The sequence below is a fragment of the Lissotriton vulgaris genome, chromosome 7 (genome assembly GCF_964263255.1).
Source record: "Lissotriton vulgaris chromosome 7, aLisVul1.2, whole genome shotgun sequence".
NCBI lineage: Eukaryota > Metazoa > Chordata > Amphibia > Caudata > Salamandridae > Lissotriton > Lissotriton vulgaris.
In genome coordinates, this window is record NC_141695.1 from 256,396,812 (window position 1) to 256,411,712 (window position 14,901).

A 14,901-nucleotide genomic window follows, 5' to 3' on the forward strand; every position below is an offset into this window, starting at 1 on the left:
CGTTTCATTTGAATTAACCCTAAGGTGGTGCTTGTCCCGAAGTCCGGGGTGGTCCGCGCAACCCGAGTAACATACTATAAGCTCCGGGGAGGTGGTGCGCCCCAGGGCACAAGGAGGGGTGCCCGTGTACTCCATTTCAATTTCATTAAAGCCTTTTCGGTCACATCTGTTGCTCCAGCATGGCTACTGCCGACATTTAAAAAAATATATACATATTTTGTCCAGGCTAGGTCCCTAAGGGGTCAGGGTATTCCTACCCAGCCACTTTCTCCTTTTCTTTAGGTGTTTTGAGGAGCACGGTTCAAGCTAACTCTCAAGATGGTTGCCAACTGTTTCTGGTTCGAAGTTTTGGCAGCCAATCAGATCTCAGAAAGCGATCAGGCGAGGTCACGGAGCTTTTGCGTCTCTAACTAATTGTAAATTCTTTTAATAACACTGTAACTACTAAACAGATGTTCACTAAATTAGAAAAAAGCACATCTCTGGCAGCTACCTTTTTGCCAAATCTGATATAATTCCATTCAACACTTCGAGCTGTATCTATTTCTATAGTTTTTATGGGAATTACATTGGGAAAATGTGTTTTGGGACCCTCCCTTTTCCTTGCCCCCACTTGACGGAATACCCCAAAACTTTCAAGACAGCAGGTGAAGGGAGTGTCATTCTAAATTCGAAAATTTTGTGAGGATTCTTCAAACAGCGCTAAAGTAATTGGCAATGAAAAACACTCTTCAGGTTACAGGGATGTTATAGTTATGCTCACATTTCACTCATACAAAACCATTGAAATTTGGCAGTTCTTATTACTTGAGCTAACTATAGCTTATGCCCCCGCAATGCACCGCTTTGAAAAGTGTTGCAAAGCCGCTGAAGTGCAAGGGCACTAAACTACTGTCCTGTGATAAAAGCAGTAACCTCCTGACTTATCTACATTAAATACACTTCTGTAGTATGCAGGTATACTTTCTTTCGTGCAGTAATACTAAGGTCGCAGTGTTAATTTATGGGGAGTGAAAACTATCAGTGCTCAAAACTCTGATCTCTTATAGCAGTAAGCTAGTGAGCTATACACATCATATGGAAGGTACATGTTCTGTGCAGCAGGTGCATTAAGCCTTCGAGCTACAGTATTGTGACTGCAACTAGACTAAAGTGGAAACATTAATAATGGTACTTTTATTCCACTTAGTAAGGTGCATTGCTTGGATATATATTAAGGATTGCCTCATGCTTATGGTGTTGCTGCAGCAATCTGTGGACTCAACATGCGTAAGGATGCTCAGGTCATTTGCTGATGAAGACATGAGAGGTGCTTATGCGCCTTCGTGTCTGCAGTACAGTACAAGTTGTAATGAGAGGTGAGAAGTTCAAATTCATGTTCAAGAAAAACTTTATTCGGCTGCTATTTAAGACAGACATAAAAGCACATAATAATTATATATAATTACATTTCATATTATTTACAGCAATATGTAAAACACAATTCATTTTCATTTAAAAACATGGTACGACCATTACAGCTCCAAGGTAATTATATTCCTAATGTGAAGCACCGCTTTTAAATACTGTACTAATCTCCAAGATATGTGGTCATTTCCCAGTAGCTGGAGTAAAAACATGGCTTGATGGCACTGCCTAAGCCCTGGATTTATTTTAAATGAAACAATCCAGACTTTCCTAGGCCCTAATCAAAATTTGCAAAACAGGACTAGATGCATAGTAGACTGATCCGAAATGTTATCATAGGGGCACAATATTAAGTTGCGCAATTTCGGGAAAGACACTAGTCTGTGTATATTCCCCAGTCTGAGCCTGGTTAAAAGGAATCTATCAAAGGTTCCAGGTACGAATGATAGATAAGGCTCCAGCCCAAAGGTTGTACGTATCAACTGGTGACACCTCACTGTAATTTTTTCTGAAGTTTCCCCAACCATTCTAATTGCTGGGGAAAGGCCCCCTTTCTTTAAAGCCTTTCTAGAGATCACCATCATTGATGGGGGATTTAAAAAATATTCTTGGTGACCCTGGTCATTCATAACATCATGAACAAATTTGATCCAAGGAATCGATTGGCCCCCTCTAACCTCAGAGTATCTTTTAGAATCTCCCTGTTTAGCTTTGTCTGATCCTTATACCATACACTATGCCACAGGAGTATTGGCTCTAATTTTACAAGATCTGCTATGTATTGAAGACCCAACTCTTCATGACAAATGAATGAGGAGGTACTAGGGGGTACAGAGAGAATGTGCCTTAAAAAAGTATTTCCAACTATTTGTAACGGGGTAGCATCTACGAATCCCCACACCTCAGCCCCATAAAATGCCATGGGAATACATTTTGCTTTATATATTTGTAGCAGTTCTGGGGGTGGTTTCCTACCTCGCTTTTTAGCAAAAGTTACTAGAGCCAAAGTGGATCTAGAAAATGCCCGTTTTTTTTAGCAGCTAGGGTAGCGACCCATGAGTCATGCTGATTAAAAAGTACACCTAGGTACGAGAAATGTTTTGTAGGTGATAGTTTCTTCCCGTCTATATACATTTCTCTGTTCTTCTGGGTCCCTTGCCTACATCGGGGGGGTCGCACTGCGTGAAAGGGGAACGGTGGCAGCTTCCTCCCGGATCGTTGTGTGTGGCTCGCTGGCTACCAGGTGCAGCTGCTCATTGCGCTGACTGCCAAAAAGCGAACTTTTAATTTGGGAAAAGCAATTTAAAAAAAACCTGATTTAATAGCGAACTTTCATATGGTGGAAGTATTTTAAAAAAAGCTGATTTAATAGCGAACTTTCATCTTGTGGAAGTATTTTAAAAAAAGCTGATTTAATAGCGAACTTTCATCTTGTGGAAGTATTTTAAAAAAAGCTGATTTAATAGCGAACTTTCATCTTGTGGAAGTATTTTAAAAAAAGCTGATTTAATAGCGAACTTTCATCTTGTGGAAGTATTTTAAAAAAGCTGATTTAATAGCGAACTGTCATCTTGTGGAAGTATTTTTAAAGCTGATTTAGCTCATCATTTCTGGTGTGACTTGCAGTGTGTGCAGTTTACTGTGCATACCCACTCGGTGGGGTGTGAGGAATCGCTGGACACTTTTACTGGGGGCATTACATACTTACCCAGCGTGAGGTCTGTGCTCAGTCTTCTGTCCTTCCTGCCCTGGTACGACGCGGTAGTTTACCGTTGCGCGGAGGGTGGGGTAGGTAGAGCCAGATACTTCCGCATTCCACGGTTAGCGGTCTAGTGGTGGAGAGCTCCAATATAAAACCATCATGCCTCAGCGGGCGCGCCACCGGCGCGCCGAAGGCGCGCCAAAGGCAAGCTCGTCTGCGCCCGTCCGCGGCCAGCCGGGGCACGGGGCCAGAACCCCTGGTGGATTCCAGGTAGGGTTGCAGTACACTAGGCAGGAATTGCTGGATATTTCTGTGGAAGTAGAGAGATGCTGTAGGCACTCGATGAACTTAGGAAAGCGGGAAGGCTATAAGGGCTGCAAATACTGCCCATTTACCATGAATCCCTCATTGAAGGCAGGGGGTGCTGAGAAGATTCTCAGTTGTGCTATGATGAACTGCAGATCCTTAAGAAAACATAAAAGGGAGATCTATGATTTTCTGGAGGATACTCGGGTGGGAATCTTTTTTCTAACTGAGACCTGGCTCGATAAAGAGTCGAGCTCAGACATTCTGGAAGCACTCCCAAGTGGCTACTCAATCTGTAGAGTGGACAGGCCTAAAGGGAGGGGAGGAGGGATCGCTATGATCCATAAGCAGAATATCCAGTGTAATATGGAATTAGCGGAGATCGCTAACTGCGAAGCAGGCTTTTTTTCGATAACAGTAGATAATAACTGCATGATTAAAGGATACCTAGTTTACCGTCCTCCTGGAGGAGCCTCAGATTTGGTAGCTAGCCTTGTCCAAAGTCTCACGCAGCCTGCGCTCAGATATGAAAAGCTGCTACTGTTGGGTGACTTGAACCTACATTTTGAAGATGTGTCTGACAGGACAGCTCAAGGGCTCCGTCGGGAGCTGACAATTCTCCAGCTTGCCATTAAGTCTGAGCTCCCAACACACCAACTGGGTCACCTCTTAGATCCAATCTTTGGTAATTGGGATAATATTAGCACTGAACCACCGTTACCAGTAATATGGTCTGACCATTTTCTTATCCCCTTCCGGGTTAGCGGTTTAAGGGAAGTGGGCAGGGTTCTCCTATGAGAAATTTGAAAGGGCATTGATGCAGGGGGGATCTCTGAGGGAAGGCAATGTTGACTTAGCATGTGAAGCACTTGAGAAGCGCATTACGGAAGCCCTTGACAGCACCGCCCCCTGGTCAAATAAAAAGCCTGAGAGACGCATCAAATCGGCGCCATGGTTTGGTGAGGAGTTGAGGGAAATGAAAGTGGCTTGTAAACACCGTGAGAGATGTTGGCGGAAGGATTACTCGCCAGCTTCAAGAATGGATTATAAATCCAGTCTTAAAGAGTACCATGTTCTGATTCGGAAAACGGGTACCTCTTACTATACAACGAGAATGGAGACAGCGGACAGCTCAGTGAAAGAAATGTTCCTTGTCTATAAAGAGATATCCTCACTGTCCACGATTGACAGCACCTACAGGCGGCTCGCTGGCTTCATGTAATCAAATAGCCGAATTCTTTGCCAATAAGGTGGAGAAAATCTATGCTACCTTTCCAGCGGATGCTCGAGGGTGTCCATCTGTGACATGGTAGTAAACAGTGATCTAGCAGAGACTGAACTTTTGACCAGGTTTGGGGTGCCAGCAGATGTCATGCTGAACAAAATTTCTCTCAGCATAAAGTCGGGTTTTCCCACAGACTCTGCACCAGCTAGAATCCTGCGTGGGGGTAGTGAGATTTTGGTACCCTTGATTAGCCATGTTCTCGAGCTTTCATTCGGCTCACACAAGGTTCCTAAAACCTGGAAGGAGGCAGTGGTGCTTCCTTTAAAGAAAAAACCAAATATCAGTATAGAATGTCTCAATATTTGAGACCAATTTCCCTCTTACCCTACTTTTCTAAGATTGCTGAGAAGGCGGTAAATGTACAGCTGACCGCTCACATTGAAAAGCACGAACTGTTCCACCCCACGCAATCAGGCTTTAGGGCTCACCACTCCACGGAGTCTGCCTTACTTTTCTCCACAGAAAGTCTCCGGAGACATGTGGACGGAGGGCAGACAGCAGCACTTATTCTTCTGGATCTAAGTGCCGCTTTTGACACTGTGGCACATCACATCATGCTGCAGTGTCTCAGTAGAGGGGGAGTGACAGGCTTGGCGTGGAAATGGTTAGAGTCTTTTCTTCAGGAGCGCAGCTTCCTAGTGGCTCAGGGGCCCTTTCGCTCAAATGCCATCGCCCTGAAGCAGGGGGTCCCTCAGGGGTTGAGCCTCAGCCCCACTCTTTTCAATCTGTACGGGGCACAGCTGGCCACGGTCACCGGAAAATATGGTGCGGAGATGGTCACATACGCTGACGACACTCAGCTGGTTGTGGCTCTGACACAGCCAGCTGAGAGTGCCGCTCGCAACTTCGCATCGTGCCTTCAAGAACTGGCAGTCTGGATGGCTGACAACTGCCTCAGACTTAACGGTGATAATACCGAAGTACTGATTGTGGGAAAAAAAACCTCTATCCGGACGTCGGCATGGTGGCCTCAGACTCTGGGGCCTCTCCCAGTGCCCAGTGATCAGGTGAGGAATCTGGGGGTCTGGATTGATTCCAAGATTTCGTTTGACTACCATACCAGCCGTGTGGCGGGCGCATGTTTTGGTATCCTGTGGAGCCTAAGAAAGATTCTGGACCTACTTCCTTTAACAGCAAGGAAGTCACTGGTCCATGCTCTGGTTACCTCCAGATTAGATTATGGCAATGCCCTCTATCTGGGGGCGAACGTGAGATGTTTGCAAAGGCTGCAGCGGATTCAAAATGCGGCAGCACGGCTGGTCCTGGGGCTACCTAGGAGAGCATATTCTCGTAGGGCTTTAGATGAGCTACACTGGCTGCCTGTCACAAAACGGGTAGAGTTCAAGAGCTTATGTGTGAGCCATCGCATCATTCAGGGGAAAGGCCCGCGCTTTCTTCGAAATCAACTAGTGCCTCACATCCCGACGCGGCAATTAAGATCAAGTGGGGCGGGTCTTTTGCAGGTAGAAAGAGGTCAAAAGAGCCAGAATGGGAGGGAGGTCATTCAGGTGTCTGGCTGCCCGACTGTGGAATGGACTGCCCAGTAAGCTGCGCCTGGAAACCTCGGAAACGGCGTTTCGCAAAGAGCTAAAAACTTACCTCTTCACAAAAGAATGCCTTTAGAGTCAAAGCAGATGGTGCGGTGCCGCTGAGGGCTGCACGCAAGTCCACACACTAGCGCAGGGACACACTGTTAGTGTAACCAGGCACTTTAGAAATTCAGTTTACTTACTTACTTACTTACTTACATCTCATGACGTAGGTCTTAGCTATATTAGTTTTAGGACCTAGGTCCCTCATAAATATACTAAAACTATCCAGGACTCTCTGGAGGCCGATTTGTGTACATGCCATCAATACGGCATCATTCGCGTACAGGAGAACGGGAATAGGGTGGTCTCCTACTTGGGAAAAGTCTTTGCCCTGGAGAAGCAAAGCATATTCTAGTCCGTGCATGTAAAGATTAAAAAGAAAAGGGGCCAGAACACAGCTTGTCTGACCCCTCTTCTAACAGGAAAAGCTTGAGTGCATTCGCCCTTCTGGCCATACCGGACACTTGCAGTGACTCCGCTATACAGCCGTCTTAGGAACATTATAATTTGTAGATCGATCCCTACCGTTTCAAGGACCTCTCACAGCCTATTGTGTCTAACTGAATCAAAGGCCGTGGTAAGGTCCACAAAGGCCAAATATAGACTTACTTTTTTTGCTCTGGTGTACTTGCCAACCAGTATTGAGAGGTTTAGAGTCTGTTCAATAGTGCCAAGACCAGCACAGACTCTATACTGCAGGTCTGAAATTATCTAGCTATTCTCTGCCCAGTCTAAAAGGTGCTCCAGGATAACCCTCCCTAACACTTTGACCATAGAATCCAGGAGGGATATTGGTCTGTAACACCCTGGATCTTCTCGATCATCCTTTTTGAAAATTTGAATTATTAATGATTTCGCCCAGGTCTGGGGGAGAATGGCCCCCACAAGGAAACATTATGTTTGAACATATCAACAGGGACCCCAACGGGGCCAGGGGCTTTACCACGCAAACTTTAGGCCAAGGCCCTATTTATCTCATCCAAGGTGATTTCTAAATCAACCTGGTCTCCAATATTTGTGATGCAATCATTAGGTTGCCACCCTGGGTTCCCCTGTTCATTATACAGCTGTGAAAAATGGCTAATCCATGTTTCTTCCCCAATTGCTATTTCAACAGAAGAGCCATTACTTGGAGAGCAATATTATCTTTCTGATGGGCTGCACTATGTAAAGAGTCCCAGGCTTCATTATGCAGAATTTGTTTTCCTTCTTTTACTGCCCCTCTATAGTCTATTCTGGCTTGTCTAATTTTAGATGGTGATCTAGGTTGTTTACGCAGTTCCTTTTTTAAGTTGGCATATGCCCTGGTGCATTATCCATTAAAGCAGCTAGAAGATTTCACTTTTTTACTAAATTGCACTGTTAACAGGTTTTTAACCTACCTAGTGATATTGTTAAAAGAGTTCACGATAACCACATCCAATGCAACATCGTTCAAGCAGGTATCTTGTGCGGGCTTACTATTCACTATCACATCTTTAATCAACAAATCTGCATCCACATAAGGTCACTTTAGTGAATAACCATTTGTTTTGTTCAATGCCACATTTCCCAACAATTGGGTAGGTTGCTTAAGCTTGTTAGGTCTGTGAGTGGGTAGCCTAAGCTTTATAAGAAGAGGAAAATGGTCACTTATAGCAATATCGCCCACCTCAAAGGAGAAAACCGAGTGCAAATGAGACCGTGAGGTCAGTATAAAATCAATTGTGGTTGCCTCCCCCTCACACGCAGCAGCTGTGGTAGTGGTGTTGCACCCTGGGGGTTGATGTCCTCTCCCTAGGTGTTGGTGTCAGGATTAAGGTAAAGGAGGAGTGTGGTGGCCCTTGTCCAACCCGGGATTCCTCTATAATCAGGACGGTTTGCTCTGTACCATCCAGCAGCAACAAGTTCAGCAAAGCAGTAAACAAAGTCTCCCCAGAGGTGAGTAATAATAATATTGTTTTTTCAATTTTGAGTTCCACAATTCCTCCGAGGCTTTGCAAACATTGAAGGCAAAGCTCTATGTTTTTTTTTTACTGATCAGGTGCTTCGAACGAGCCTGCAGTTGCAATTTGTGGTTTCATCAAATGTTTGAAATCTATTTAAATACATGGGAGTCACTGTTTGTAAATGTAGCTTAAGGCTGGACATATTTGGAAGCTGCAAATATCTCCTGTATATTTAGTTTTTAAATAATAAGTCTGTTTACAGTTTACATAGACTCACACAACTGCTGCTTCTGACCCACAGTTCTGCTCAATGCGAAAAGAAGATTCTGCCATTTTATTGGTTAAAATTGGACAACACCTAATTTTGAGTAGGGCCACTCCCTAAAAGTGTTATTCTTCTTCAAACTGTTGTAGGAGAAACATCTCTTTAGATATCTTTCAGTAACAGTGGTTTTGACAATGGCTGAAGGGAGTGCTGCACCTTCACTTGCAAAACCTGTGTTAATTCCACAGTAAGAAAAAGTTGAAAAACTGCCTTCAACATCGCAAAAGGAAAGTGAGGTCTGGCAGTTTTTCCCCATACCCAGTTGTGAAAAGAAAGACTATGCAACATTTGTAGTATGTACCCTCTTTAGAAAGCAATTGCCCCATGGAATATCAAGCACGTTGGAACATATCTGGTCAATTCATGAGTGGGTATAAATATGTGCAGATGATCAGGGGGAGGGAAAGAAGAAGCTCAGATGCAGCAGCTTTATGGTCATTGACTCCCTATGTCTCTCCCGCAGAGATCACAATAACAGCTACCTGCACCGAATTGGGTTACCCACTGTGCAACCTGAGACAAGCTTGCGGTAGCGAAGGTGAAGAATGTCACCGATATTTTCTGCTCATGTGAATGAGCATCACTTTTAACTTTTTTCACATTTTATTGTCATGTAACTGTTCTAAAACACGGTTGTGCTTTGGAAATGCAAAGTTTCTGCATTTAATTTTTCAATAAAGTTTGGTTCAAATGTTTTGAAGGTAAAACAAAAAAAAACGTTTACAAGAACAGACCCCCCAAAATGGATTTTGTTAGAACCACCATCGAATCAAACATAGGGCTGTGTCTGACTCTGTATTATTCCTCTGTATTTTAGTCTATATTGTGAAAGATGTATGAATAACTGTGACTATGGGAGTATTAGTGTATATATCAGTGAGTCCCGAGAGCCACAGTCTGTATATGAGTGAGTGTGTGAGTGAATTTGTCATTGAGTCAATATGTGTGTCAGTGTATATGTCAGTGAGTCACAGGGTGTGTCAGTGTATGTGTCAGTGAGTCACAGGGTTTGTCAGTGTGCATATGAGTAAGTGTGTCAGTGTGTTAGTGAATACAGCAGTGTGTGCATGGGTGTGTAAGTGTATGGATCTGTGAGTACCAGGTTGTGTTAGTGTGTATATGAGTGAGTATGGAAGTGTGTGTATGTGAATGCATTAGTGTTTCCATGGGTGTGTCAGTGAATCCCAGAGTTTCTCAGTGTATGTATAAGTAACTGTGTTAGTGAATGGATTGGTGTGTGCATATGTGTGTCGGTGTATGTATTAGTGTGTTCCAGGGTGTCTGAATGTGTGTTTGAGTGTATTTCTGAGTGAATCAGTGAATGCATCAATGTATGCTTGGCTGTCCAAAGTATATGTATGAGTATGTCCCAGGGTGTCTGAGTGTGACTCTCTGAGTGATTCAGTAAATCAATTAGTGGATTTACTTAGCTGTGTCAGTATATGTATGAGCGTGTCTAGGGGTGTTTCAGTGTATGTATCACTGAGTGTCTAAGTATGTCAATGAATGAATGTATGAGTGTGTATTTGGCTGTATCATTATATCTATGAGTGTGTCTTGTGGTGTGAGTGTATGCATAAGTGAGTTGGAGAGTGATTCAGTAAATCCATCAGTGTATTTCCTTGGCTGTGTCAGTATAGATATAAGAGTGTGTCCTGGGGTGTCTGAGTGTATGTATGACGAGTGTTTGGATGGCTCAGTAAATGCATCAGTGTTTGCTTGGCTGTCCCAGTATATGTATGAGTGTGCCTTGGAGTGTTTGAGTTAATGTATGAGTGAGTGTCTGAGTGAGTCATTGATTGCATCAGTGTGTGCTTGGGTGTCTAAGTATATATATGAGTATCCCCCAGGGCCTGAATGAGTGTTTGAGTGAATCAGTGAATGTATTAGTGTATTTCCTTGGCTGTGTCATCATATGTATGAGTGTGTCCTGGGATGTTTGAGTGTAGGTATGACTGAGTATCTGAGTGATTCAGTGAATGTATTAGTGTATTTGCTTGACTTTGTCAATATATGTTTCAGTGTATGTATTAGTGATTTTCTGAGCATGTCAGCGCATGCATCAGTGTGTACGTGGGTGTGTCAGTATATTTAAGTTATAACCTCGGGAGAGTGAGTGTAGCAGTGAGCATCTGAGTATGTCAATTAATGTTTTAGTGTGTCTCTGGTTAAGTCTGTACATGTATGATTCTTTCCCAGGATGCTTCATTGTATGTATCAGTGAGTGTCTGAGGGAGGTGGTGTTTGCATTTGTATAATTGCTTGACCGTATTACTATATGTAGGAGTGTGGTCTGGGTGAATGTATCAGTGTGAAAGTGACTAAGTAACTGTATGAGTGCGTGTGTAGGTGTGTTAGTATTTGTATGAGTGTGTGGCAGGGTCTATAACTGTATGCCTGCCTGTGTCAGTGTATACAAAAGGGTCTAGCTGGATGTATAACTGTATTAATTAGTGGGTGCATGTATTTGTTTGAGTTTGAGTTGGGATTTATAAAGCGCGTAGCTACCCTCGGGCATCCCAGCGCTGACAAGACCTTATATCCAGAGAAGAGGAGGGAAAGTGAAGATTGAAGGTTTAAGGGAAGAGCCAGGTTTTTAGTTGTTTCCGAAAAGTGAGGAGGTTATGTTCTCTCCTCATGGCCAATGGTAGGTTGTTCCAGAGTTTTGGGGCGTTGTAGGAGAACAAGCGGCCACCGGATCTGGACTTTCTTATTCTTGGGATACTGGCAAGAGCGAGAGAGTGAGATCTTAGTTGTCTGTTGGACTGATGGGGTTTCATCAGAGGTCTGAGAATTGGGGGGGCCTTTGTCGTGCATTATTCTGTGGGAGATGCACAGGGTCTTGAAGGTAATTCGCTCTTTCACTGGGAGCCAGTGAAGGCTTTTGAGAGCTGGTTTCGCAGAGCATCTTGCTTTAGTTCCCGTTAGGATTCTGGCCGCCGCGTTCTGAGCCACCTGTAGTCTATGAATAACTGAGGCCGGGGCCTCAGTTTGTTACTCTATGCATCAGTGTGGCTGGGTATTTTAGTGTATGATTTTCTGTGTACCTGGGTGTGGGAGTGTTTGCATGAGGGTGTTACTGGGTGTGCAAGTCTGTGTTTTACTTTGTGGGTGTGTCAGTGTATACATAAGTGTGAGGTTGGGTATACCAATGCATACTACCAGTGTGTGCATGGATGTGTCGGGTATGTGTATCCATGCTTGCTTGAGTTTGTCAACGTATGGAGCAACGTCTCCCTTCCTATCTCTTGGGATGTTTTATAAAGGGCAAATATGTAATTAATCACCTACATTACTGCAATAAATGCTTCCACTGATCAGTAGTAAAAGAGAGAAACGTAAATATTGCTACATGTTATACATTTGGATCGCAAAGTTCAGGTTTCTGCATTAGAATTGTTCATGGTAATGATGAACAACGATTAACACAGAAGAGAGGGGGGTTTCAAGGGAAGTTTAAAGACCAGCAAGGAGTAGATACCCTAAAAGTTAATAACAAAGAGAAACAAGAAAGAGACACTGAAGATTGTCTCCAGGTGCTTGTTAAGGAATCCCTTTGTTAGTACAAAATCCCATCACCCACCAAAGGTGGCATGCTTCATCATCTGGGATTCTCCTCTTGGCGGGAAGGCCTAGCCCCACCAAGAGCTACAACTACCTCACAGAGATTGAGGAGCTCAGGCATGGTTTATTCCTACTCTGTTAGGATATACCAAATCCTACAGATGAGAACACAGGAACTGGTGGGGTCGAAAGTTCAGTACTGCAAAAATATAAAATATGGGGACAGCGATGTTAAAACTAGTGACCAAGAGTGGAAGTGATCACTTTATTAACTTGTTCCTGGTGCCAGGATTAAAAAACAGTACATACTGCAGTATGAATCTATAACTTCTTGTGACAGACGAAAACAGGTCTACATGTTTCAGCCTCAAAGACCCAGACGTTGTCGCATCTTTTGTCAGGACCTCAACATGTGCTACTGCAGAAAAGCAAGTGATAAGTGATAAATAATAAAAGTGAAATAAAACACCAGTAATACCACTGATTGTATAGCTGATTTACTGGTCATACCTGCAGAAGAAACACAAGCAACAGAGGAAATCAAAATGCATGTGGCTCTAAACAAATTAATAAAACCATGTCAAAAACTGTGTGGGATTCACTGGCCTGCTGTATTTAACAGTAATTAGAATTAAAGAGTTGCTTACCCATATTGTGAAGATAAGGAACCTCATCTCAACTTGGCAAAAGCTCAAGGAAGGGGCACCGCCCTGAAAGAAGGGATGCAAAATGTGTCAGATATTGTAAAAATTATTCCGACACATCTCCTTGTTTAAGATGTATCATAGAGCAAACTGATCACATATAGGCCAAGTGCACAAGTGTGCCAGTGAGTTAGACATCTAATGATGTAAAAAACTCAACCTGATGAGTGATGCGAGGATGTGTTGCACCTTACAAAAGGGTTAAACAAACATGAGGGGGCTAAGTGTTGCGACTTTGGATAGGTCTGTTTCTTTATATGAGACACAGACCGTGCACCACTACAATCACCCCGAAATATGGTTATAATAATCCTGTGTAACCAAGGCATGACCTTAAGTAACCTTTGATGTCTTAGCTAGTGCCTCCAGGGGAGTAGACTGAAAAAATAAATAAAGTAAAGCCCTAGGTCATATTGACAAAGCCGAATGTAATGTATATGTGAGGGAAATACCAGACTTCTGGATGATGAGTAGCCCAATGAAAGGTATACACACCTGAAATGGACTGTGAGGATAGATGTCTGAGCCATTAACTAACCTGGGTTCAAAACCTGTGGGCAAGTTGCCTGGCTACACCCAAAGATTAGCCCTCCAGGATTACATGTGTCAACACGTTTTGTACATTCTCCACCCAAATACAGAAGAGTATCTGTATGAACTGGACGATTCTGAACATAGGAAATACTCCAAATCCTGAACCTCTGTTTGCCTCGAAAAGGAGTACTAACCTAAGGGATCAGCTAGTCCACACGAGATCTAAGCATAAAAGACCTTTAAATCAAGACACACTTTTGGGTCTGCCAGCGATCAAAGACCATTTTTTATGTGGTGCCTGTGCTGCGTGCCCACTGACTAAACATACAGTCTCGATCGACTTTGGAACAGATAGACCCTGGATGCTAGTTCCCAACACCAACTGCAGCAGCGAAAGGCTTATTGATCTGGTGACTTGCCACTGTGGACGTTGATATGTGGGCATGACAACACAGAGAATCATACGCTGACTGCCGGAGGTATTTTGCCCCGCACTAATTCTCTGCCGACAATTGCCGTTAAGCGTGGTTGGATTTGAGTATTGAGAGGCTCCTGGCTAGATCATGAAGGTCACCCTGGCACCTCGATCAGTCTAAAAGAAAAGTCTCCCACGCTTAACCATTATTGGAGCATATCTACATCGAACTCTCTAAAAAACGACTGATCTATCCCGCAGAGTTGAGAAGAAATTCATGGTCCTGATGAGAACCCACAAACAGCTGGATTCGAAACATGTCAACCTTTTCCCTGGTCAAAAAAACCATTTCTGTTGAATTTCAAGCATTATAGTGGCTGATTGTAGTAAATAGTGTAGAGTTGTTCTCTCCTACAATCCCCTTTGATTTCATTTGCATTAATTTGGGGTTTGTTACAGGGAGTGTGAGTGTTGTACGCAAGAATTGGGGTCAAGTAGAATTACTTTTTGATTCCCTCTGGTGTGCAGTTTGGATAATAGGATTATTGGACAAGAATGTTTGATTGAATGAGTGTGAGGTATGTCTAAATGGTTGAATTGATTTGTAGGGTGTCTCTTGAGGAGATTGTTTTGTTGAATAGGAATGTGGTTTATATAGTCTCTTTTGAATGTTCACATTGACGCACATGTAAAAATGTGAGAAATATACTCTATAAATGAGTTAATGAATAGATAACTGTGGATTGAGTAATAAGTACAGACCATATGTTTCATTTATAGGTTACGGTTTCTCAACAAAAGTGTTTTGAGTTGGTACTCATTATTGGCACATAGATTTTATTGCATGGGCAGCCTAAAACATACGTGACATATCGGGTCTTGCAATAAATCATGTAGTAGATGTTATATGCGCGATTTGTGTTGATTCAAAACTTTTTAGATTTGTTTTTCCCAAATTTACACATATTGCAATCGCTACAAGTGTAGAAACCTTTGATATTATGAGGTAACCAGGTTGCTGTTTTTGGGGTAGGGTTTATAGCTTGGGCATAAGTTTTCCTCTAGTTGTGTCCTCTTTTGCATGTCACCATAGGTTTTAGGGTCACAAATTCTTTGAGAGTCAGAATTTCCCGAAGCAG